Source organism: Lactuca saligna, chromosome 2 (assembly GCF_052625555.1).
Source record: "Lactuca saligna cultivar CGN05327 chromosome 2, ASM5262555v1, whole genome shotgun sequence".
Lineage (NCBI taxonomy): Eukaryota > Viridiplantae > Streptophyta > Magnoliopsida > Asterales > Asteraceae > Lactuca > Lactuca saligna.
Window position 1 is genome coordinate 68631092 of NC_136418.1, and position 27884 is coordinate 68658975.

At 37.6% G+C, this 27884-nt stretch overlaps 1 pseudogene; it reads left to right on the forward strand.

Moving 5' to 3' along the window:
• The window catches only part of LOC145029801 (uncharacterized), a 36982-nt pseudogene that overhangs the window by 2773 nt on the left and 6325 nt on the right, over positions 1–27884 (forward strand).

Consider the following 27884-nt stretch of genomic DNA (forward strand, 5'->3'; position numbering starts at 1 on the left):
AACTATCGCTAAAGGAATGGTCGAGGAGCAACACCTGAATGAGGGTTTTCTACAACAAAGTTGGATCTAGAAATACTCCCATAGTATTTCATGATTTGCTGCGACGACGACTCGTTGTTTGGGATATTTGGGTAAGTTTTAGGCATGCTGAACACCACAGTCACTCCCAGGCATATGTTGGCCGTGTCTCGAATGAATATAGTTGATCATGCTATATTGACCCTAGACACGACTACATAACTGCCCAGGTTTAACCGCAACATACAACACCCATTTACTTATGTTTTGTTCTACTTGTAGTTACGGATCTCGGCGGTTAGGTATACTTGTATGTTTTTGAAAATACTTATATTTTAAAGTATACTTTTAGTTCAGAGCACTTAGGCCCCTAAATGTTTATAGTCTTATACCATGTAAGGTTTGGTATACTCAGTTCACTATAAACAAGGGCTCTGATACCAATCTGTCACACTCCGAAACCCAGGGCGGAAACGTTCCGAGGCGGAGGTGACTTCATGTGAATATCATAACCAATGTACATAGTAAGCGAAGTAAACACAAAACATTACATTACATAGATTTCATCACTGTCACACCCCGAAAACCGAAGGCGGAAACATTTTCGGGGTTGACTCCACGTTGAGTATCAAATCCAATGCACATAGTAAGTAAAGTAAAACAACCAGTACATTACATACAGAAAAGTTTTACAATTGTTTCAAAAGTAAATTTGTACAGTTGTGATACATAGTATATATATATATATGAACAAAATGAAACGGGTCTTCCGAGAACTCCATCTTCTGTCAAAAGGATCTTCGAGTACCTGTTCTAACGCTGACCTGAGAACACAAGCGGTTTGAAAATCAGCATAACGCTGGTGAGTTCATAAGCGGTTTCTATTTGTGAAAATGTTCAAGTTTCCTTTCTGTTTCTGAAATGTTATACACACCAAGAAAATCCCATATTTTCTTAAAAAAAAGTTGGTTATCGTTTGTCAACATGTAAAGTAAGGTTGTACACTGAAAACATGTTATCTCTTGTGTAAATGTACAGTTAGGTTATCTGGTTTGACATACTGTTCTGGTTATGTATCAATGTATTTCCAGGAAAGTCCCACACTTTCCTGATTGTGTGTTACCAATTGTGAAAGATGTAAAGTTATCCGGTTTGTTACCCTTTTCTGATTATGTAAATGTTTCCCCCAGGAAAGTCCCATAATTTCCTGAATGTTGGTTATCAATGTAAAAGATGTATTCCTGTTAGACCTGGTTATGTACAAGGTTTCCCAGGAAAGTCTCATACTTTCCTGAATGTTGGTTACCGTATGTGAAAGATGTATTCTTGTTAGACCTGGTTATCATGTGAATTGTATAAAGTTGTTTATTATTATCATAAGTAAATCTCTGTTATCCTAATTGCGAGTTCCATAACCATACAATGGACTAAACCTGTGGCAATAAGTAGTCCACATACTTATGACTTTCATCACCCTTGAACCATTTCGGTTCGGCTGTAGCTAGCAGACAGTTGTGGGGTAGTCAGCCCCGTATAGATCTATACACTCAAGTCACACTCTCTAAATCCCAGAGATTCTGGTTACGGGTGCAGTCCTCCACTCACGTATCTCTGTGGAGTGTTCGCCGAGGACGTGTCTCCAATCATACAGGATTAACAAATTTACTAGTAATAATATCATAGTCCTCCACTCGCGTATTTATGTGGAGTGTTACCGAGGACAAAGTAGTGTACAGGTTTTATGTTCAAAATGTTTTAATGTCATGCTTTTAACTGATAAAATGTGGAAAACCATTTGTGAAATATATGTAAAACATAACAGTTTAAAATCCATTTCACAAATATATGTTTACGTGATTTGCATGTTCAAACGGTTACCAGTTGTAGTACTCAGTGTTAAAAGCATATAAAATGTGAAACACACATATGAGAACATGTTTTGAGTACAAGTAATCCCTTGTACTTTGCTTGTGTTCCCCCCTAAAAACAGTGAAAACAGTGAAAAAGGTAGGGGTATGAACTCACCAGACTCGGAATTGCAACGGTTTTGGACACTAGATGTTGGTTCGGGGCTTGATTACTCGCGATGTCCCTATGTAAAATGTAATAATGTCCATATATATCTAATTAGATTTACAATTACTAATTATATGGGACATTACACTCCAATAGTAAACATTTAAGGGAGTTTACAACCACAAAACACACACATACATGAGTTTACGGCCATAAACTCATGTTGGTGTGATTTTGAGTGTTTAATGGCTTGTTTGGACATGAGGATTGTTGGAATGAATTTCTAAAATGCCTTGGAATAGATTAAATGAACTTATACCATTTAAAAGGGAGTTCACGGCTGTAAACTTGGAGTTTACGGCCGTAAACTCACCCATGGTCAAGAATAATTCATTTGAGGTACAAAGAACAATCACATGTGATTATAGTTAATTTTCCAAGCGTTGTTATGAATTTAGGGCACCATTTAAAACACTTTTAGGAGTTTACAGCCCAGGAGCATGTTCTATGGCTGTAAACTCTCATATGTAGGGTATTTGATGTGTTTAAGGTCCCCAAACTATTTTTAGATGGTTCTAGGACTTACCACAAGGCTATTGGTTAAGTTTCAAGGCATTCTAACATGTAAAAATGAGTTTATCCCCCATGTTTGAGGAGTTTACGGCCCAAGCACATGCCTTGGCTGTAAACTCTCTTTTGTCCCTCAAAATGCAAGTTTAGGGTGTTCCAAGTCCAGGTTTGTAAGCCTCAAGGTCGTATCTAAGTACCAACTATGATTTGGAAGGGTTAAATGGCTCAAAAACCCCATTTTTGTGTGTTTACGGCCCAAGCTTACTCCTTGGCCGTAAACACATGTTCCAGGTCCTAAATCTCATTTCAATCCCGGATTTGAAAGCCTAATAGGTTGAATAAAAAGCTAGGAAGGTTACCTCTATGATTTGGAGCCTTAAATCTTTGATTTTGGACCTTAATTTCGAGTGAGGAGAGAGGTTAGAGAGAGAGTAGTGAGATGAAGCCAAAAGCTTCAAATGAAGGCTTAGAACACTTTATATAGTGTCTAAGTTTCGGACACGGTGGAATTCTTTAGGGATTATTGGGGTTGTGAGTGGTTAGTTCTTATTCTTAGGAAGTGGTTTGGTAGTTGGTTATGGATAGGCTGGTTATTTTTGTTATTTGTTTGAATTTTTGGTGATTGTATTCTTTTTTTCTTATTAATAAAGTTTGCTGAGCTTTGGCTCTTTCAAAAAAAAAAAAGTTTCGGACACGATGGAATTCTACCCGATACCGACGTTAGGCGAGGCTTTTGGTCGTACCCGATTAAGTTGCCATAACCCGATATGGTAAATTCTAGAAATATTCCGATCACTAATATGGGGTGTTAAAATGTAACAACCCGAAATTTCCGTATCATTCATTGTAACTCTTTCGTATTACAATTCGCGCAACCAATCGTCATTCCAAATTCGATTTCCGATCTTCCGTATAATTAAGTCATTAATTAGTACACATTTAAAATGACTTAATCGGTGTCTTAATACAATTAGAAATCATTCTAACATCCAATTCTAGTGATCGGAATATTTCAATAAATTACCGTATCGGGTTACGGTAACTCAATCGGGTACGACCAAAAGCCTCGTCTAACACCGGTATCGGGTAGAATTCCTCCGTGTCCAAAACTTAAACACTATATAAACGTGTTTAAGACTCCATTTGAAGCCTTTGATCAATTTACCGTTAAACACTTCCAACCTCTCTCCTCATCCAAGTTCAAGGGATCAAAACTCAAATTTAAGGCTTTAAATCTCTAAGGTACTTTCCCTAGCTTGTATTGTAACCTCCTTAGCCTTCAAATTAGAGTTCAAAGCATGATTTAAGACTATATTCATGAGTTTACGGCCATGGAACCTTCATGGGCCGTAAACTCATATAACAAGGGTTTTTAAGCCCTAAAACCCCTCCTAAGCAATGTTAGACATTAGTAATGGCTTAATGACTTAATGGAAGGGACTTACAACAATTAAAACATTGATTTTAAGGGACAAAAGTGAGTTTACGGCCAAGACATATTCTTGGGCCATAAACTCATATTAATGGGGTTTTTGAGCCAATTAACCCTTCCAAATCATAGTTGGGACTTAGATATGACTTGTGGGACATTGGTTTTAGCATCTAAACACCTTAAACATGATTTTTGAGGGACAAAAGAGAGTTTACGGCCAAGACATATTCTTGGGCCGTAAACTCCTCTTAAATGGGGATTTAGAGCCTTAAAACATGTCCAAATGCCTTGAAACTCAACCAATGGCCTTGTGGTAAAATCTAGATGCATCTAAAAATAGTTTAAAGGTTTGAAACACATCAAAAATGTCACTTATAAGAGTTTACGGCCTAGGAGCATACCCTTGGCCGTAAACTCATGAAACTATGTTAATGATGCATCAAATACACTCAAATGGCTTGTATAAATTTCTAGAATCACATGTGATTGTTTTAAGCATCAAAAACTATCTTTTTCATGGGTATAATAGAGTTTACGGCCTTAGAACATGCCTCTAGGCCGTAAACTCCAAAAAGTATGTAAAATGATGTTTTAAATTCATAACAAGGCTTGGAAAATTAACTAGAATCACATGTGATTGCCCTTTGTAGCTCAAATCAACTTTTCCATGGCCATAGGTGAGTTTACGGCCGTAAACTCTTATGGAATGGCCGTAAACTCCCTTTTAAGTGTTATAATTTCATTCAATGAGTTCGAAGGCATTTTAGAAATCCATTCCGACAATCCCCATGTCCATTTAAGCCATTAAACATCCAAATTCACACCCACATGAGTTTACGGCCGTAAACTCATGTATGTGTGTGTTCAATAGCTGTAAACTCCTTAAAATTCTTACTATTGGGGAGTAAACTCAAGTCCCAAGTCCCTAGTGCCATTACACGTCCAAAGATGTCACCCGGGTCACTCCGAACACTCGTTTTGAAGTGTTTAACTTCATTGGAGTGTAATGTTCCATATGATTAGTGAATGTATCTCTAATTGTATATATATGAACATTATATCATTTTACATAGGGACATCGCGAGTAATCAAACCCCAAACCAACGTCTAGTATTCAAAACCGACGCGTTTCCGAGTCCGGTGAGTTCATACCCCTACCCTTTTTCACTGTTTTCACTGTTTTCAGGGGGGAACACAAGCAAAGTACAAGGGAATTCTTGTACTCAAAACATGTTTTTAAATGTGTGTTTCATATTTCATATGCTTTTATAACTGATTACTACCACTGATAATCATTTGAGCATGCAGATGACGTAACATATATTTGTGAAATAGGTCTTTTAACTATTATGTTTTACATATATTTCACAAATGGTTTTCCACATTTTATCAGTTAAAAGCATGACATTAAACATTTGAACATAATACCTGTACACTGTTTTGTCCTCGGTAACACTCCACACTCATACGCGAGTGGAGGACTATCATATTATTACTAGTAAATTTGTTAATCCTGTATGATTGGAGACACGTCCTCGGAGAACACTCCACCGAGATACGCGAGTGGAGGACTACACCCATAACCAGAATCTCTGGTATTTAGAGAGCGTGACTTGAGTGTATAGATCTATACGGGGCTGACTACCCCACACCTGGCTGCTAGCTACAGCCGAACCGAAATGGTTCAAGGGTGACGAAAGTCATAAGTATGTGGACTACTTATTGCCACATGTGGACTATTTATTGCCACATGTTTTCAGTCTATTGTATGGTTATAGAACTCACAATTAGGATAACAGAGATTTACTTATAGTAATAATGAACAACTTTATACATCTTTTACATCTTTAACATCGTTACATTAGAACCAATATGTAGGAAAGCATGGGACTTTCCTGAGTAACACTTACATAACTAGAAAGAGTAACAATTGGATAACAATACATCTTTTACAATTGGTAACATACAATAAGGAAAGTATTGGACTTTCCTGGTAACACATGATAAGTAAACAGAACAGTTTAACAAGTCAGATAACTAACTATACATTTTCACATGAATAAACATGTTTTCAGTGTACAAACTTACTATACTTTACATTTGTGAAACAATAACCAACTATTAAGAAAATATGGGATTTTCTTGGTGTATATAACATTTCAGAAACAGAAAGGAAACTCGAAACATTTTCTTTGTGAAACAATAACCAACTATTAAGAAAATATAGTTTAACACCCACGGAGATACGAGAACCGTCCGAACAACTTAACGACCACTCAACAATAGAATTGGAGGACCATGCTCCTCACCCTGGAGAGCTTCGATCTTATTCTTCAAGAAGGTAGACGGATTGTTTCGTAAGTGCATCGACTATCGGAGACCTCGACAAGATTTCCATTAGAAATCATTACCCTCTGCCTCGAATAGATGAATTGGTCGACCAACCGCAAGGAACGATGTACCTTTTAGAAATGGACCTGAGATCCAAATATCACCAGTTGCGAGTATTAGAGAATGATGTATTGAGGACAATCTTCCAAACTCGATACGGACGCTACGAGCCCGTAGTGATACCCCTCGGATAAGACCAATGCGCCCGTAGTATTCATGAACTTAATGAATAGAGTACGCCATTCTTACTTGGATCAGTTCATCATTGTCCTTGTAAATGACTTACTTATCTACTCTCATAGTAAGAAAGATAATAAAAAGCATCTACAACAAACCATGGAAACATTACGATCAGAGAAGCTTTATGTGAAGTTCTCTAGATGCGAGTTTTGGATTCGAAGAGTCAAATTCCTAAGGCACACTATTAGTGTTGTGGGAATTCTTGAAGACCCTTCCAACAATCAAAACCGTCGAGAATTTGTCAGCACCGAAGCCGCCGACGGGAATTCGCCAAATTCTAGGTCTCGCTGACCTATTGTCGTAGCTCATTTAGAACTCCTTGCAAATTACGGAACCTCTTACGACTTTGACCCAGAAGGGAGTGGCCCTTGACTGGGAAGAGAAGCAAGAGAAAGAAACCTTTGGAATTCCAAGTGATAGACCATACTCTTTTGGGAAATCTCAACCTGGGAAGTGCTTGATACGCTTCGGAAAGCGTGGAAAGCTATACCCAAGATAGTTAGGACCTCCGAGATTCTTGCCAGAATCGGCCCTGTAACTTACAAATTCAACCTACTCGCGAACTTAGTAACGTATATTTTACCCTCCACATCTCGAACTTGAAAAGGTACCTTTCCATCAGGACTCTTGTAATCCCACTCAACGAGATCGAGATCAACGAGAGCCTTGCCTTCGTGGAAGAACCGTAGTGACCATGGATCGAGAGGTCAAGTGGATGAAGCAACGCCGCATCCCTTTAGTGAAGTTCGTTGGAATGCCAACCGAGGAGCTGAATTCACTTGGGAGTGTGAGAACCAATCGATTAGGAAGTATCCTCACCTCCTTGCTTGATTATTCATGCCTACTCCTTTACCTAAATTCTAATTTCGGGACGAAATTCCCTCTAACGGGAGGATGATGTGACAACCCAAAATTTTCTATTCTGTTCAGTCAAACACTTCATTGAAAGTCAAACTCATTTCTGCCATCTTTTAGCACAATTAGGAGTCAGTTTGAGCATTCCGAGCCTTGTACACTTAAGGGATAAGTGTTGGAAAGTAACTACTAAAGCCTCAGCACTAAAATTCATGCCCTAAACTCCATAAGATGGAGTTTATTGCCGTAAACATGGAGTTTACGACCGTAAACTCAATAGGGCAGTGAACTCCCACATATATAAGTGAGTCTTGATCATTTCTAGCCATTTTCTCACTTCTCAAACCCAAAAACTTCAGCTTTCTATCAAGTATCATCGAGATCTTCATCCCCCATCTTCAAAAATCGTAAGTTTCTTGCCCTAACTAGTTGATATCTTAAATTTACTAGTGATCTTACATGATTTCATCCGTGAAATCATTCCATTTTGTAGATCTTCAAGTTTCGCCAAGAACACCAAGAACAAACACTAATGTTCTTGGCTAAAACTGACGATTCAAGCTCCTATATCGTAAGTACTCTTGATCTAACTTGTTGTACACTAGGTTTAACATGTTTAGGCCTTAGAAAACACCAAGAAACACATGATCAAAGGTGTTTACGGCCAAGGGATGTTCTTGCATCGTAAACCCTTCTAAGTGAGGTTAAATGCACCTGAGTCCCTTACCAAGCCTTGGATACTAGTCTAGATGATGTCCTTGATGTACTTAGGACATTAGAACATCAAAATACAATGAATCATTAGAGTTTACGGTCGTAATCACATGGAGAAATGGTCCATGGGCCGTAAACTCCACAAAGTAGTGAAATGATGCCCACAATCACTTCCAAAGGCTTAGACATGAAGTACGGATGCTTCTTTATGACTTATAGGCTTCAAGACACAAAATGGTAGAAGTACCATGAGTTTACGGCTGTAAACTCATGAGTTTACAACCTTAAACTCCAAGGGAGTTGGTCCCAAAGCCGTAAACTCATAAGGAATTTACCCTTGGACCCTAAACTCAAAACCCAAGTCCTACAACCCTTAGATGCAATCCTTAGGACTTATAGCACTTAAATAAAGTGTTTAGCATGTCTTACGATGTCTTAACCTATCTAATTAGTGCTATAATCACTAATTGTATATATACATATGTCTTTATATGTTATTAGGATCATTGTGTGTGTTTAAGTCTTCACTTGACACCAAGCACTTATTCGACACTTCCATCCGATCCACTCACCACAGGTGAGTTCATACACCTTAACTAACTTTTTAAATGTTTATAAATGCTTTTATTGTGGGGGGGGGGATACATTTTGAATCATGCCATTTATTATATCAATCACATGTGATTAATAACTAGCATACAAATGGATTTACTACATGTTTAGCTGTTTTACCAAACATATTACTTAAAACTCTTTATCAAACTGTCTTACATACTGTATGTTTCCTTTCAAACTCTGTTACTATTGTGTTTCAAACAAAGGCTTTCTTATACTTAAAACTGTCTTATCAAACAAACCACTTTCAATCGTTTTATAAACTGATGTCAAGTTATCATTTCTTAGTTATTAAATCTTTCAAAGGTTTTACCAAACTTCTTTTATATTCTTATATTGTCACTTGCAAGCCCATACATGTATAGTTATATAAGTAATGTTTAAAGGACTTAAGACGACTAGCTCACTTTATTTCCCTTTCCTCGTTGGGTTGTGGCCTTAGGGTATCAGTTATTCGTCTGAATGTCATCTAAATATTAGTTATATATCATTTATACATGTATAGACATAAAAGTTCCATTAGTCAGTTCAGTACCTTTGGGTAGCAAAGGCATACTTCGGTTATACATGCACATTACTAGTAACTATAATAGGTATAGTTAGGAGATACTACTTACTCTTCCAAGTACAAAGAATCACACAAGATTTAGTTCATTCATGAGTCTATACTAATATATTACATACCATATGAAGAGATATGATTACATACAATTACAAGACATATAATTACAAGAGATACGATAACATAAGAGAACACACAATAAAGGAATACAGGGAGGAAGATACAATACACGACAAGGTACTATAACATGGAACAATTACAGGATCTAACTATACCAATGAATCACTAACGCATTGTTTTAAACAAAAGGTGATAGTTAGATTGGGTATACAAGATCATAATAATGTGGATGTTCACGACTTGCAATCATTGCAGGGTCGCGTTTAGTTCCCAGAATCTCTTGACAGGGGAGATTGGTATCAAAGCATTGTTTATAGTGAATTGAGTATATTAACCCATAAAGGATATACTAACTATAAATACAATGGGATTAAAAATACTCTGACCAAGAGTTTATACTTTTAAATAATAAAATATGTAAACTAAGTATAAATACCTGCATTTATACTAAAATCCGTGTTACAATGACAAGAACAAAAGTATTACTATTGTTGAATATCACAAGTAAGCTCGGGGATGTATGGCCAGTCCTGGGAGTGGCATAGCCTGATCAACTATGCTGGTCCGAGTAGCGATTAGCATATGCCCAAGAATGGTTGTGAGATGGCAACAAGTCTAAAAACTTACCAACACTACTACAATGAGAACTCTAGAACATAACATAAGTCTAAAATACTATAGGAGTATTTTGTGTTAGTATAATTACTTAATTGAGAACTAAAAAGATCTTCATTACTAGGTCAATAGTTGCTAAGTGGATACACTAAGATTATATGTAACTAGGATGTCATAGACTTAGAATCTGTGAAATTTTGCTTTACCCCTGTTTGTAACAACCCGAAGTTTTCCATTGTCGAAAACCCGTTCTACCCGTAAAAATTCGCCGTTTGTCAATTTGTTCCGTTTTCGTTTTGGGTTAAATTATTTAAATTTATATGTTTATTATAGTCTAATGAGTGTCCAAACCCCTTAGGAACTCATGAAATTAGCCCAAAATGTTTATTTCCAAAAAGTTTGGAAACGTCCTCGCCGGGTTACGGAATCTTAATCGAGTGCGACCTAAAGCCCCGTTTAATAACGGTATCGGGTAGAATTCCACCGTGTCCAAGTTTTGGGACCTATTTAAACATGTTCAAGCTATCATTTGAAGCTTTTTCCCTATCTCACTACTCTCTCTCTAACCACTGACCTAAATCCAAGTTTAAGGGTCCAAATCATCAATTTAAGGCTCCAAATCTTTAAGGTACCTTCCCTAACTTGTTATGCAACCTCTCTAGCCTTCAAATTCGAGTTTAAACCATAGATTAGGACCATTATCATGAGTTTACAGCCCTAGAACAGTGCTAGGCCGTAAGCTCATATAAATGGGGGTTTTTGGAGCAACAAAACCCTTCCAAACCACAACTGGACCTTAGATATGGCTAGATGACTTTATGGAATGGACCTAGAATGCCTTAAACCATGATTTAGAGCCTTGTTCATGTGTTTACGGCTCTAGAGCATGTTTGGGCCGTAAACAAATATAAATGTGGTTGTTATGCCCTCAAACTCTTCCAAAACACCAACAAGGCATAGATACGACTTGTAGAATTATGGATGTTAAAATGCCACTTTAATACACCTAAAGCCTTGGAATAAATTCTAGAAGTGTTTACAAAAAAGTATTGGACCTTGAAACATATTAAATCACACATCAAGGGAGTTCACGGCCATGAGGGGGGTTCATGGGCCGTAAACTCCAAAAACCTTGTCCAAAGTCCCTCAAAAATCCATACAAGGCTAGGAAAAATAATTAGAATCACATGTGATTGTTTAAGGACCAAAAACATTAAGGATTCTATGTATGGGGGAGTTTACGGCCGTAAACTCCATGTTTACAGCCGTGTACTCCAATAAATGGTCCCTATGTGAAGTTAATCCATTCCAAGGCCTTAGATTTAATCCTAGCAAATTTTCCCTAGTCATATGAAACCATTTAACAACCAAAAACACCCCACCATGAGTTTACGGCCGTAAACTCATGGGGAATGGGTGTTATGGGCCAAAAACTCTTGTATGAGTTTACTCTTGGGGAGTAAACTCAAATTCCAAGTCCCTAGTGCCATTACGCGTCCATAGATGTCACCCGGGTCCTTCCAAACACTTGAAATGAGGTGTTTCCGCAACTAGAAGTGTTTGTCCCTAACAATTAAGTAATCTAAGTCCTAATTAGATACAAATGTGTATCGTTTCATTATACATAGGAATCTCGTACGTTTGCAAGCACCGAACCAACGTTGAGCATCCGAAATCGTCACATTTCTCGTCCGGTGAGTTCATACCCCTACCCTTTTTCAATGATTTTTGTGACAACCGTCAAATTTCGGTCAAGTCAAAGTCAACTAAAGTCAACAAGTCAAACCGTTTGACTCAATTTGCCCGTGAGTACTAGAATTTACACTATGAAACTTCTACATAATATCTATTCTAATGAGAAATCATAAAGCAAAAAGTGCGAACATCTAGATCTCCTTAACTTAAAACTGTAGTACGTGGCGAGCCAAACCGATAAAACAATGATGCATACTCGTCGAGAGTGTGTAAGATCCTTAAACAAGGCTTAACAGGGTTTACGAACCATGCATTGCGATGCCGGACACTCACAATTGTCACACATGGATCCTCTCTCAATCGTTTTCACTCTATCTCTCTCAAATATCTCTCTGTATTAGAAATCTCTCCAAGAATGTCGAATCTCTCCCAAATCCCTCTAAGTATGTGAAATCTCTCTCAAATATCTCTCTGTATGAGAAATCTCTCCAAGAATGTCAAATCTCTCCCAAATCCCTCTAAGTATGTGAAATCTCTCTCAAATATCTCTCTGTATGAGAAATCTCTCCAAGAATGTCAAATCTCTCCCAAATCCCTCTAAGTATGTGAAATCTCTCTCAAATATCTCTCTGTATGAGAAATCTCTCCCAAATCTCTCCAAGTATGTGAAATCTCTCTCTGTATGAGAAATCTCTCCAAGAATGTCAAATCTCTCCCTAATCTCTCCAAGTATGTGAAATCTCTCGCAACAATCTCTTTGTATGGGAAATCTCCCCAAGAATGTCAAATCTCTCCCAAAAGTTTCCCGTAACTTTTTAGAATCATTCGGGTCATTCCGACCCTTAACCGGGTCAAAAATGGCTTAAAACGGGGCGAAAACGAGAAAAATAGGCTTTAGGAACCGAAACCAAGAAGAGAAGCCTCTTAGGACCAGAACCGAGCCTCTGTTGGCTGAGGCATGCGAGACCGAGCCTCGGTCTCTGCCCCTCTCGGTCTCTGCTCCTTCTCGCCTTCTCTGTTCCCTTCTCTCGCTCTGTCTCTGTCGCCTTCTCTGTTCCCTTCTCTCGCTCTGTCTCTGTCGCCTCATCTGTTCGCTTCTCGCTCTGTCTCTACCCGCCTCTCTGTCTCTTCCCTACTCTCGGTCTCTACTCCGCCTCTTTGTCTTTTCCCTACTCTCGGTCTCTGCCCGCCTCTCTGTCTCTTCCCTACTCTCGGTCTCTACTCCACCTCTCTGTCTCTTCTTCCCTCTCGGTTCCTCTCCTCTCTTTTCTCCACTCTCGGTTCCTGCTCTCTCTCTTCTTCCCTCTCGGTTTCTGCCTCCCTCTCTCTCGGTTCAACATCAGAAGACCGAACCTCGGCCAGAATTCGGAAATTTGTCACTTTTAGCCCATTTTTGATATTTTTAACATTTTAAGCCCGTTTTTCGTGATTTTAAAGCGGGATTTTCTCCAGAAATTATATTTTAACATAATAAACTCTAAATATTCATAATTTAAACATATTTTGATGAAAATCATTATCTAAATAATAAAAATCAAATGGGTGAATTATTAAAGGTGGAGTGTTGACTTTGCCTTATCCAATGTCACAAGCAACCACCCCACACCCACTCTTTGACTAACCACACCTCCCCACCTTACCTAAGTCACTTCAATGTCCCTTACACTCAAATTACACTCATTCCCACGTTTTTAGAGCTGGAACAAACATCCTCTCTCCTCATTTCTCTCATTTGCTCTCATTTCACTAAGTATCAAACACCACTATTCTCTCAAACTCTTTCTCCACCAAACTCGAGATTCAAGGCTGATTATCAAGTGTTCTTCCACATTTGGTAAGCATAATTCATCCTCCTTATGATTATTTCACTTCATTCTACTCAAATCATGAATATCTTACACAAACTCCATCATATTAGAGTTAGAGCTTCGAATCTTCAAGTGATTCTTCAAGTGTTCTTGGGTTGAACACTTCTCTTCTTCAATACTTATCTACTGAAATCACTCAAGGTGAGTTCATACCCCTACATTTTCATGTTTTCTCAAGTTTTCAGGGGGGGAATACAAGTTAAAACACTAAGAACATAACTAAAATTTTCTAACAGCCTTCATCAGAAAAGTTCAACTCCATTCACGGACTGTTTTGGGCATCTTAAACATTTTTGTTTTCAAAACTGTACAAGGTGCAAATAGTTCAAGTTTTTAGCTTTAAAATGACTACTTGCACATCTCCATACGATTTTTCTACAATTTATGGTGATTTTTACAAAACTGCCTATCATTTCAAACAACAATCCGGACCAGTCTGTGATTATGGACTTTTTCACCCAAGTTGAAGGTCATTAAAAATCGTGATAAAAATTATGAGTAAACTAGACACATTTTTTGAACTCTCAGAATTTACGGATCTAGTTTTCGACTTCGTATGATTTTTCTATGATTTTTCCAAAACAGGGCAGAATGGCTAAATTTAGCCAACAGCATGTAAATATCATAACACTTTGTAATATGTTGAGCAAAGTGTATAATCATAAGTTATAATTATTGAATGTGTTTCTTTGTTAGTTTATCATCATGAACTGAAACTAAGTCATTCATAATAAATATTATTCATTCATTTTAGAACATGTATATTAAACTATAAAAAGTATAGTTTGATAAATTCATAACACTAATACATTTCTATAAAAGAGTTCATACATATTACATACATTTTAGATAAATTATAATAGGTATAGTTTATGATACATCACTCAACACACTCGTACAAAAAGGGTACATTCATACAAGAAAGATTTATATTCACACATATTTCACGTAAATTTGTTTACCTATAGTTTGATAAATTCATAACACTAATACATTTCCATAAAAGAGTTCATACATATTACATATATTTTAGATAAACTATAATAGGTATAGTTTATGATACATCACTCAACACACTCGTACAAGAAGGGTACATTCATACAAGAGATATCTATATTCACATACATTTCACGTAAACTTGTTAACCTATATTGTGAGACTCTCTCTCTCTCTCCCTGTACGTCCGAGTGCGGGATATAATTCCTGGTAATTATAATGAGAATCTCCTTGAGGGAGAACGTGATACTTGTATATAGATCTATATTGGGTTTGACACCCCACATCTTGCTGCTAGCTACAGTTGGACCTGCAGGTCTACGGGTGACAAATGTCATTTTATTTTTCGCGACGCCTGAGAACGTGGCAGGTTCACATAGTCATAGTATGATTATAGCGACTCACATAGGGATATAACAATCCATAAGTTTACGGGATTTTATTTTTAAAACCTAAATGAGTTTTATGTCGATTTAAAATCACTTTTTATCTCTATGAGTACAGATATTACTGTACACTTTTGGTTTTGGTAGTTACGACTACACATCATTTGAAACCACATTTATACTTTTAAGTATGGTCAATACTTGTTATTTCTTGATCCTCTAATTTAGGACTACATATATATAAAGTATTAACAAACATGAGAACATACAGAAATTTCATTAAATTCAAACGCGTCCATGTCCATTTAAGTACATAACATTTTCTATTAATAAGAAAGGTTACTTATACATTTTGGTCTTCAGTCATAAGACTACATTACGCAGATTAAAAAGAAAATATCGGATTTTCTGGATACATATTCTAACGCTTTTACAAGGAAAACGATTTACTTTTCCAACGAAATCTCTTATGAACTCACCAACCTTTGTGTTGACACTTTTCAAAACTACTTGTATTCTCAGGAATTCAGTGAAAACAGGAAATCAAACAATGTTTTGAGGATGGGACGATAAATCATCAAACAGTTCATTTTGTATTATAATGTAATTGATGTGAATCATGTAAACATGTGCTTGGATGTAACGTTTTCTATTATATTCGTGTTGGTTGTATTTACTTTGAGCACTATTATACTCATTGTTGTGATACTCTACATGAAGTCCTCCACCCCCGGACGTTTCCGCCATCCTTGGTTTGGGGGTGTGACAATTTTCAATTTTTTCAGGGAGGGAATACAAGCAAACTATAAATGTTTTCGATACATAACATTGATGTATTTAAAATAATATCTGGCAAAGTTATAAATACCATTACCCCTTATGTATTATGCTGAGCATAAGGGATGATTTATCAACTACAACTATATGAATTTCAGTTAAGGAAATAACCAAACTAATCAAATTCTATGGGAATAATTTGGGGTTCTTTAGTTCTTGTTTCATCACGTACCGATATGTATACAAAGTTATTAGATAAACTATGTCCGGTTCAGTTTATCTCCGTTTCATTTTGAATGTATTGCCAGATAGTTTCATTGTATATACCTATATTCGTTGTATTATGTTTCATAACCTTTTGTATGTTTGATATCATATGAGAACCCCGTGAATAGTTTAGTACTACCTTGTGAGTTCGTCACTACCCTTTATGGATGTGATAATCCTCCCTGGAACTGTAACCAAAGTCTCCTGGAGGGAGAGCGAGGAATTTGTGAACAGATCTATTCGGGACTGACAATCCCACACCTTAACTGCTAGCTACAGTTAGGCAGGCACGCCTGGGGTGACAAATTTCTGGATATCATTCGACGTCTAACAAGCGTCAAGGAGGTCTCTTTGTTGTATCAGCATGGTTACCCGACTCACAATACGTATTAATATAAATTCATTCACAGTATCGCTTTGGGTTTGGTTTTGACTATGTTTCGATTCCATATCTACCTTCAATCTATAGTTTCCATGTCTAGTACGGGATGATGGTCCCATGGTTCTCAGTCTATTGGTCTTATATCTAATGCGGGATGGTAGTCCCAAGGTCTTTAACTTATATCTAGTACGGGATAATAATTCCATGATTTCAACCTATATCTTGTACGGGATGGTAGTCCCATGGTTTTGAAACTATATCTAATACGAGATGATAATTTCATGGTTTTTGAATCTATATCTAGTACGGGATGGAAGTCCCATGGTTTTCAATCTATATTTCAACGAATATCAAACTATACTGTATTTAGTACGGGATGGAAGTCCCATGGTTTCCAAACTTTATTTCCATGAATATTAAACTATATTGTATCTAATACGGGACGGTAGTCCCATGGTTTTCAACCCATATTTCCATGAATATTAAACTATATTGTATCTAGTACGGGACGGTAGTCCCATGGTTTTCAATCTATATTTTTATGTATATCAAGCTGTCTTGTACTTAGTACGGGATGTGAGTCCCATGGTTTTCAAACTACTTTCCATCTATAGATCGCACATTTCAAACTAATTCATATCTAGTTCGGGATAGTAATCCCATGATCCTCAATATATAGTTTTATGTATTAAACTATACTCCGTAATATACAACCGGTTTTACATAAGAAAATATGGGATTTTCTTGGATAACAAGCGCTTTGGTAAACTAACTTTACATAAGAAAATATGGGATTTTCTTGGATAACAACCTCTTTGGTAAACTAAAGGAAACTAGTACATTTTCAGAAAACAAACATATTATGAACTCACCAGCTTTATGCTGATTTTCAAAACCGCTTGTATTCTCAGGTCAGCGATAGACAGGTACCCAACAATCCTTTTTGGAGAAGACAGAGCGTACTGAAGATCTCGGTTTTACTTTTGTTAATATGATGCATATGTATATCACCGTACAACTTTACTTTTGAAACAAATGTAAATTTCTATATGTAATGTAATGGTTGTTTACTTTACTTACTATGTGCGTTGGAATTGATACTTAACGTGGAGTCCGCCCCGGAAATGTTTCCGCCTTGGGAGATGATTACCATGGATTTCATCACCAAACTGCCCAAGTGTCCTAGTGGGTACGATACCATTTGGGTAATTGTCGATCGTTTGACAAAATCCGTTCACTTCATTCCGATCAAAGAATCATACAAGATGGAAAGACTCGCGCAAATCTACATCCAGGAGGTAGTCCGACTGCACGGTGTACCTGCATCCATTATCTCTGATCGAGATAGCAGGTTTACCTCCAGATTCTGGCAGTCCCTTCAGAAAGCCCTTGGAACCAAACTAGATATGAGCATGGCGTATCATCCTCAAACCGATGGACAGAGTGAAAGAACAATCCAAACCCTGGAGGACATGCTTAGGGCATGTGTCATTGACTTTGGAAAGTCATGGGACACACATCTATCATTGATTGAATTCTCATACAACAACAATTACCACACCAGCATCAAGGTTGCTCCGTTTGAAGCCCTATACAGTCGTAAGTGCAGATCCCCTCTGTGTTAGGCTGAGGTAGGGGATACACAGTTAGCCAAGAGCCGAGTCCCCGACAGTGCTCTCACTGGTCCTGAAATCATCCGCGAAACCACCGAAAAGATCATCCATGTCACACCCAAAAACCAGAATGGCGGAAACATTCGAGGGTGGATGACTTCACGTAGTACCATAACAATTGAATATCGTAAAGAAAGTACACAACCATCATATATATATATATATATATATATATAATAAAAACGTATATTGTTGCGTTATACATATTTCCAAAAGAATATTACAATATGATGATGTAAATGTTTAATAATAAACGTCCTTAGCGTTCCTTCTTCAAAAGTTGGTGGTTACCTGTATTACTGATTCCCTGAGAAATACAAGTGGTTTCGAAAAAGTTTCAACAATTAAGTTTGTGAGTTCATGAGTATTTTGTATGGAAAGAGTATGTCCTTTTGGTAGCAAATCAATGAACGAAGTTTTCAGAAAATCCAATATTTTCTATAAATAGTTTGATAAGTTCTCAAAGTTGGAGTGCGTTAGTATTTTTCATTCTTGAATGATAAAGGTAATCTTTGTGCTCAAAATAATGTAGAAAACTGAATGCATTTATGAATCTCGTAAATCAAGCTTATTTTTAGACTTTCATGTGAGTTTTATAACCATGCTATTGACACTGAATGCCTGTAACAACGTTCTTCAGGTGTTGTAGTGTTATGACATTTGTCACCCCAGACCTGCCGGTCTAACTGTAGCTAACAGTTTAGGTGCGGGGTTGTCAATCCCGTATAGATCTATACACAAGCATCACGCTCTCCCTGCAAGAGATTATAGTATATAATACAGGGTTTGAAATGCATACATAAGAGTACGTTGAAGTTTAAATATCTCACATTTCTTAGTATAAATAGATTTACAATAAGACTGAATTTACTTCTTTTGAAAGTATTTTATTTATAAAGATGTATAAGAGTATAACTATACCCATTATAGCTTTTCAGAAAGTATGTTCTATCTGGTGAAAATAATTTGGTGATGTACTAGCCCTTTATACATAAAGATGTTTGTATCGATATTCTATAAGCTAGATATTACATTTATGTTTATAAAATGATACTTTAACGTGTAATGTACTTGTATTTCCCCCCTAAAACATGAAAAGAATTGAAAGGTAGGGGTATGAACTCACTCATTTGGTTCGAAGAGAGAGAGGCTAGAGTTGAGCAGAACTTCGACCGCGGAAAGCTGTGTCTTCGGGCTCTTCGGGGATCTCGAAAGCGTAGATCTTTTGTCGGGGACTCGGGTACGGAAACCGAGGGCGTCGGGATGGTCTTTGGAGCTTGAAAGTATGAGAAGGTGATTGGGAGTTTGAGAAAGTGTGCAAAAACCTGTAGCTCAAACTCTCTATTTATAGGCTGGAGGATCCACGTACGCGGGGCGTACTACCGGAGTACGCTGGGCGTACTCGGTACGCGGGGCGTAAAAATGCGTCATGAATTACGACTCCGGTCTAGCTAGCGTAGATCACTCGAGCCGATGGGACTTGACACTGGGCCTAGTACGCGCGGCGTACTCTTGGATTACGCAGGGCGTAATCCAGTCTTCCATCTTCTAAATTCCGTAACTTTCGCGTACGGGCTCCATTTTTCGCGTTCTTTATATCCACGCGTAGGTGAGATTATGCTCTACAACTTTCATTTAGACTCATTTGGTTAGTTTTGAATTTATTTTTAATGATATATTTTTAATAGGCCGGGACTGCTAAAGTCCGTTAAAAATTTATAGTTTCTTTATTTGACGTCGGTTTTCGTTTCTTTTTATCGTTTTACTCCTATTGTGGAGGCCTTCAACTTTCGTTTATGTGGCGATAGCTAAATAACACTCGATCTTCAATTCGAGTTTTTAGCCCTCTACTACTGTTACGAAACTTAAGAAATTCGTAACTTCTTCATACAAGGTCCAATTTGGGCGATCTTTTTATGCATGTTTACAATCTAACAAACTCTACATCTTTTGTTTAGATACTTAAGGCTAAAATGCATTTTATTGAAATTTCACTTGTTACGTTAAATAGCGTTTTAACGGTGTGTCGTAAATATACGAGTGGTTATAATTTCTTCAATATAACCCGGTTTTGAACGCTCTCTATGTTTTTGAAAACCTTGGCATGATATCTAACATTTTATGTATCCCAACTTAGATATTTGAACACTTTATTTTTGAGGTTAATTTAATTGATTCCAAATAGTTTTCATTGTATTTGACTTTTGAGCGTTACACTGCTTTTGTAAAAATATAGGGTTGTCACAATCCAAATCCGAGACCGATTAAAAGCTTCACGAGATCGCCAAAAGAGTTACGGTGATGACCGTCGGAAATCTCTAGAATTCCAGGTTAGAGACTGTGTCCTGTTGAAAGTCTCGCCTTGGAAAGGCACTGTACGTTTTGGTAAACGTGGGAAACTTAACCCTAGGTACATTGGACCCTTCGAGATCCTCTCTAGAATCGGTACTTAGATACGACTTTGAGGCTTACAAACCTGGACTTGGAACACCCTAAACTTGCATTTTGAGGGACAAAAGAGAGTTTATGGGCAAGGCATGTGCTTGGGTCGTAAACTCCTCAAACATGGGGGATAAACTCATTTTTACATGTTAGAATGCTTTGAAACTTAACCAATAGCCTTGTGGTAAATCCTAGAAACATCTAAAAATAGTTTGGGGGCCTTAAACATAACAAAACACCACAAACAAGAGTTTACGTTCATAGAACATGCTCCAAGGCCTTAAACTCCTATAAGTGTGTTAAATGGTGCCCTAAATTCATAACAAGGCTTGGAAAATTAACTAGAATCACATGTGATTGTTCCTTGTGCCTCAAAATAATTATTCTTGACCATGGGTGAGTTTACGGCCGTAAACTCCAAGTTTACAGATGTGAACTCCCTTTTAAATGGTATAAATTCATTTAATCTATTCCAAGGTATTTTAGAAATCCATTCCAACAATCCCCATGTCTAAACAAGCCATTAAACACTCAAAATCACACCAACATGAGTTTACGGCCGTAAACTCAAAATCACACCAACATGTGTGTTTTGTGGCTGTAAACTCCCTTAAATGTTTACTCTTGGGGAGTAAACTCAAATCCCAAGTCCCTAGTGCCATTACACGTCCGAAGATGTCACCCGGGTCACTCCAAACGCTCGTTTTGAGGTGTTTAACCTCGTTAGAGTGTAATGTTCCATATAATTAGTGATTGTAAATCTAATTAGATGTATATGGACATTATTACATTTTACATAGGGACATCGCGAGTAATCAAGCCCCGAACCAACGTCTAGTGTCTGAAACCGTCGCATTTCCGAGTCCGGTGAGTTCATACCCCTACCCTTTTTCACTGTTTTCACTGTTTTCAGGGGGGGGCGAACACAAGCAAAGTACAAGGGATTACTTCTACTCAAAACATGTTTTCATATGTGTGTTTCACATTTTATATGCTTTTAACACTAATTACTACAACTTATAACCATTTGAACATGTAGATCACGTAAACATATATTTGTGAAATGGATTTTAAACTGCTATGATTTATATATATTTCACAAATGGTTTTCCACATTTTATCAATTAAAAGCATGGCATAAGAACATTTGAACAATAAAACCTGTACACTATTTTGTCCTCGGTAACACTCCACATAAATACGCGAGTGGAGGACTTTCATATTATTACTAGTAAATTTGTTAATCCTGTATGATTGGAGACACATCCTCGGTGAACACTCCACAGAGATACGCGAGTGGAGGACTACACCCGTAACCAGAATCTCTGGGATTTAGGGAGTGTGACTTGAGTGTATAGATCTATACGGGGCTGACTACCCCACACCTGGCTCCTATCTATAGCCGAACCGAAATGGTTCAAGGGTGACGAAAGTCATAAGTATGTGGACTACTTATTGCCACAAGTTTAGTCCAACGTATGGTTATGGAACTTGCAATTAGGATAACAGAGATTTACTTATGGTAATAATGAACAACTTTATACAATTCACAAGATAACCAGGTCCAACAGGAATACATCTTTTACATACGGTAACAAACATTCAGGAAAGTATGGGTCATTCCTGGGGAAACGTTTACATAACCAGGTGATCCATGCATGGATCATGAAAGCCCAAAATGTGATGGATTAGTGATGACTAGTGGGCTAGAAGGTGGTTTGGGCTCAATGGTTGGGTTGTGCATAGTAACCCACAAATTGAATTAAGGTTGCATGAAGACTAGGGCAACATTTTTAAGGCTTCATAAGTGCTAAAAACGTTACTATTTGCTTCATAAAGCCTCCTAGCCGTTTTTGACACTCTTTGGTGGATTAGGGTTACACTTTAATGCTTATGATGACTCCTTAATGCTTCTTATGGCTCCTTAAGCAAGCATAGCCATTTTTTTTTCATTCACAAGTCTCATGGACGTTTTTTTTGTGTTCTTTCAAGAGTTACCTTAATTTCTATTTACTAGTTTTAATGAATAATTGGTTGGTTGGCTTGTAACCACCAAATTTGTAATAAAGGCTTCATATAAAGCCAAATTATGCATGGAAAAAGTAAGGCACGAATTTTAATCAAAGAACCATTTTTTTCACTTTGAATTATTGTTATAATTCTAAAATTATCTTGTTGGGATGTGTTCTTGACTTGATACAAACTCAATCCAATAGGTATTGGATTGTTTTCATCGGTATACAACTTAATAGGTCTTGATTTGTTACTATACTAATCTATCTATTTCTTTCCATTCACATATCGTTTGTGGTTGCTATTCTCTCTTAATTTACCTAAACACTACCCTACTCACTAAATCAAGCCCATACACGCATCATAAGTGGTATCAAAGCCAGGTTGGATTTTGATGATCCAGAGTTCCTACAAAATCTTCGAGAAGCATTAAGAAACATCCAAGAAGGTGGAAATCGAAGGCAACCCCGCCGTGGTGAACATAGGGTTGTGGAAGAATTCAAGGTGTCTGAATTGCCTGAATTTGTTGCTGGAACTGATCCTGAACGCTACTTGGAGTGGGAAAGGAAGATTGAAAGAATGTTCGAGTACAAAGAAGTGGATGACGAAAAAAACTGCAAGTATGTCATTCTCAAGCTAAGTGGTGGTGCTTCATTGTGGTTTGAAGGGCTTAAGGCCAAGAGAACCCGTGAAGGCAAAGAAATTTTTTTTTCTTGGCTTTCTCTAAAACGAAAGCTAAGAAAGAGATATGTTCCTTCTACTCATAGAATGGCCACTTACAAGAAGATTGCTGATTTGAGGCAAGGAAAAATGAGTGTTGGAGAATACATTGATGAATTTGAGAAGTTGTCCTTGATGGGGGATATTGAAGAAATTGAAGAACAAAAAATGACTCGTTTTCTAAAAGGGTTGAACTACAACATTGCCAATGTTGTGTGGTTATATCCTTATGCTGATTTTGGAACTCTTTGTGGTTTGTGTTTGAAGTTGGAGGGGCAAACCAAAGCACGTTATGGTGGGAGTTCAAGTTCAAGTCTCGAAAGTCCCAAGTCAAAGTCGTGGTCCAAGCCCGAGTCTAGCAATAGACAAAATTCTGTTTCTACTCCTTCTGGTTCTAGTAGTGTTCCTGTTGCTCCTAAACTTACTAGTGGTACTAAAGAAACTAGTTTGGCGAAAATTAGATGTTTCAAGTGTCAAGGTTTTGGTCATTACCAAAATGCTTGTCCAAACAAAAGGGTGGTGACTTTAAGGGAGGCCATTGAATGTCGTGAAGAGTTGGAGGAAGAAGAGAGGTTGACGGGTATTTTTTATGATACACAACAAGAAGAGGAAGAAGAGGAGGAGGTAGAGTATGAAGCACCGGTGTATGATACAGTTTTGGTGCTTAGAACCCTTAAAACTCAAGGGGTTCAAACCGTGGCTGATGTGGATCAACGAGACCAATTGTTTCACACCAAATGTTTGGTTAGAGACAAGTGGTGTAGTTTGATTATTGATGGTGGAAGTTGTACTAATGTTGCTTCTAATGAAATGGTGACCAAATTGGGTTTGTCTACAACAAACCACCCAAAACCATATGTTCTTCATTGGTTGGATGATGGAAGCAAAATAAAGGTGACAAAACAGGTTAGAGTTGGTCTAACGATGGGGTCTTATGAAGATGAAGTGTTGTGTGATGTTATTCCTATGGATGCATGTCATATTTTGTTGGGGCGTCCTTGGCAATTTGATAGGGACGTGTTACATAGAGGGAGGAGCAATGAATATGAGTTGAAACACAATAATAAAAAAATTGTGTTAAAACCCATGTCCCCAACGGCCATAAGGTCCATGATTTCTAAACAAGTAAAAAAACCTAATCTTTCTATGTTTGCTAGTGAAAGGAAGGTGGAGCAAGTTCTTGACAAAGGTGATGTTATTTACATGCTTGTGGCCAAAGAGCATGCAAAGGTGGAGAAGATGGTGCATGGAGAAAACACTATTGCTGATTTGCTTCTGGAGTTTCAAGATGTGTTTCCAAGCGAATTACCACCGGGTTTGCCTCCAATCCGCGGTATCGAACACCAAATTGACCTTATTCCGGGTGCTCCTTTGCCTAATAAAGCTGCCTATAGATGTAATCTGGAGGTGACAAAAGAGTTGCAAAAACAAATTGATGAACTCATGAAAATGGGTTATGTTCGTGAAAGCCTAAGTCCTTGTGCTGTTCCAGTTTTGTTGGTTCCAAAAAAAGATGGTTCTTGGAGGATGTGTGTTGATAGTAGGGCTGTTAATAACATCACCATAAAATACCGATTTCCTATTCCTAGAGTTGATGATTTGTTGGACGAGTTGCATGGTTCTATTGTGTTCTCAAAAATTGATTTGAGAAGTGGTTACCATCAAATTCGTATGCGTGAAGGGGATGAATGGAAAACAGCCTTTAAAACTAAACATGGCTTGTATAAATGGACCGTGATGCCTTTCGGTCTAACTAACGCACCTAGCACTTTCATGCGACTAATGAATGAAGTGCTAAAATCTTTTTTGGGCAGGTTTGTGGTTGTGTACCTTGATGATATCTTGGTATATAGCAAGAGCTTGGAGGATCATTTGGTGCACTTAAAACAGGTTTTCGAGACGCTTAGAGCTCAAAAACTCTATGGTAAGCAAGAAAAATGTTCGTTTTTAGTGGAAGAAGTGGCATTTTTGGGTTTTGTGGTTTCAAAAAATGGCGTGTCCATAGACCCATCCAAAACTGAAGCAATCAAGTCATGGCCTATTCCTACTAACATTTCTGAAGTTAGATCATTTCATGGTCTTGCTTCTTTCTATAGAAGATTTGTTCGTGATTTTAGCACCATTGCAAGTCCCATGATAGGTTGTTTGAAGAAAGGAGTCTTTGCATGGGGAAAAGAAGCTCAAAAGGCATTTGAGAAACTCAAGGCATTATTGTGTGATGCTCCTATTTTAGCTCTTCCAGATTTTTCTCAACCATTTGAAGTGGAGTGTGATGCAAGTGGAGTTGGTATTGGGGCTGTTTTGATCCAATCCAAACGTCCTATTGCTTATTTTTCTGAAAAGTTGGGTGGTGCTCGTTTGAATTATTGCACTTATGATAAGGAGTTTTATGCTATTGTTCGTGCTTTAGATCATTGGAGTCATTATTTGCGTGCAAATCATTTTATTTTGCATTCTGATCATGAATCCTTGAAGTACATCAAGGGGCAACAAAAGTTGAGCACAAGACATGCAAAGTGGGTGGAGTTCTTGCAATCCTTTCATTTTTCATGCAAATACAAGGATGGCAAAAGCAATGTGGTGGCTGATGCACTCTCGAGGCGTTACTCATTATTGGTGACTTTGGATGTTCGTTTCTTGGGATTTGAAACTCTAAAGGACCATTATCAATATGATATGGACTTTGGAGATATGTTTTTGAAATGTGCAGGTGGTCCTAATGGTGAATTTGTGATTCAAGATGGCTTTCTATTCAAAGGCAATCGCCTTTGTGTCCCAAAACATGCAATACGGGAGTTGTTGATTCGTGAAGCTCATGGCGGTGGTTTGGCTGGTCATTTTGGCATTACCAAAACTTTGCAGGTGCTTAAAGAACATTTCTTTTGGCCGAAGATGTTGGGGGGATGTAACCAACATAGTGGGCAAGTGTGTTACATGTCATATGGCGAAAACAACTTTCAAGCATGGTGTTTACACTCCTTTGCCGGTTCCTATTCGTCCTTGGGAAGATGTGTCCATGGATTTCATTATGGCTTTGCCTAGAACTCAAAGGGGGAAGGATTCCATTATGGTGGTGGTGGATGGGTTTTCAAAAATGGCTCACTTTGTGCCATGTCATAAAACCAATGATGCATCTAATGTGGCTGATTGTATTTTAAAGAGGTGGTTCGTTTGCATGGTATTCCTAAAACAATTGTTTCTGATAGGGATTCCAAATTTCTAAGTTACTTTTGGAACACTTTATGGAGGAAAGTGGGTACTAAGTTACTTTTTAGTACATCCCATCATCCACAAACAGATGGGCAAACGGAGGTTACTAATAGAACTTTGGGTGCTTTGTTGAGAGGCCTGGTTAGCAAAACTCAAAAAGATTGGGACATCAATTGCACATGCTGAATTTGCCTATAATCGTTCTCCTACTTATGCTACAGGTCATTCTCCTTTTGAGGTGGTGTATGGTGTGAATCCTTACATGCCTTTGGATTTGATTCCATTGCCAAAGGATGAATTGGTTCACAAGGATGCTAATGACAAGTTGAAGGACATGATGAAACTACACCAACAAGTTCGTGAGAAGATTGAAGTTGTGAATGAGTTGTACAAACAGAAGTCAAACAAGCATAGGAATCCACGTGTCTTTCAAGATGGTGACTTGGTGTGGGTGCATATGAGGAAAGAACGTTTTCCTAACAAAAGGAAAAACAAGTTAATGCCAAGAGGCAAAGGTCCTTATAAAGTGGTGTCGCGTGTCAATGATAATGCTTACAAGGTAGATTTAGGAGGAGACCATGGAGTGCATGCTACCATTAATGTGGGAGATCTTTCACCTTATCTTGATGATGATGGACTTGATGAATTGAGGTCAATTCCTTTCAAAGGGGGAGGGAATGATCCATGCATGGATCATGAAAGCCCAAAATGTGATGGATTAGTGATTACTAGTGGGCTAGAAGGTGGTTTGGGCTCAATGGTTGGGTTGTGCATAGTAACCCACAAATTGAATTAAGGTTGCATGAAGACTAGGGCAACATTTTTAAGGCTTCATAAGTGCTAAAAACATTACTATTTGCTTCATAAAGCCTCCTAGCCGTTTTTGACACTCTTTGGTGGATTAGGGTTACACTTTAATGCTTATGATGACTCCTTAATGCTTCTTATGGCTCCTTAAGCAAGCATAGCCGTTTTTTTTTCATTCACAAGTCTCATGGACGTTTTTTTTGTGTTCTTTCAAGAGTTACCTTAATTTCTATTTACTAGTTTTAATGAATAATTGGTTGGTTGGCTTGTAACCACCAAATTTGTAATAAAGGCTTCATATAAAGCCAAATTATGCATGGAAAAAGTAAGGCACGAATTTTAATCAAAGAACCATTTTTTTCACTTTGAGTTATTGTTATAATTCTCAAATTATCTTGTTGGGACGTGTTCTTGACTTGATACGAACTCAATCCAATAGGTCTTGGATTGTTTTCATCGGTATACAACATAATAGGTCTTGAGTTGTTACTATACTAATC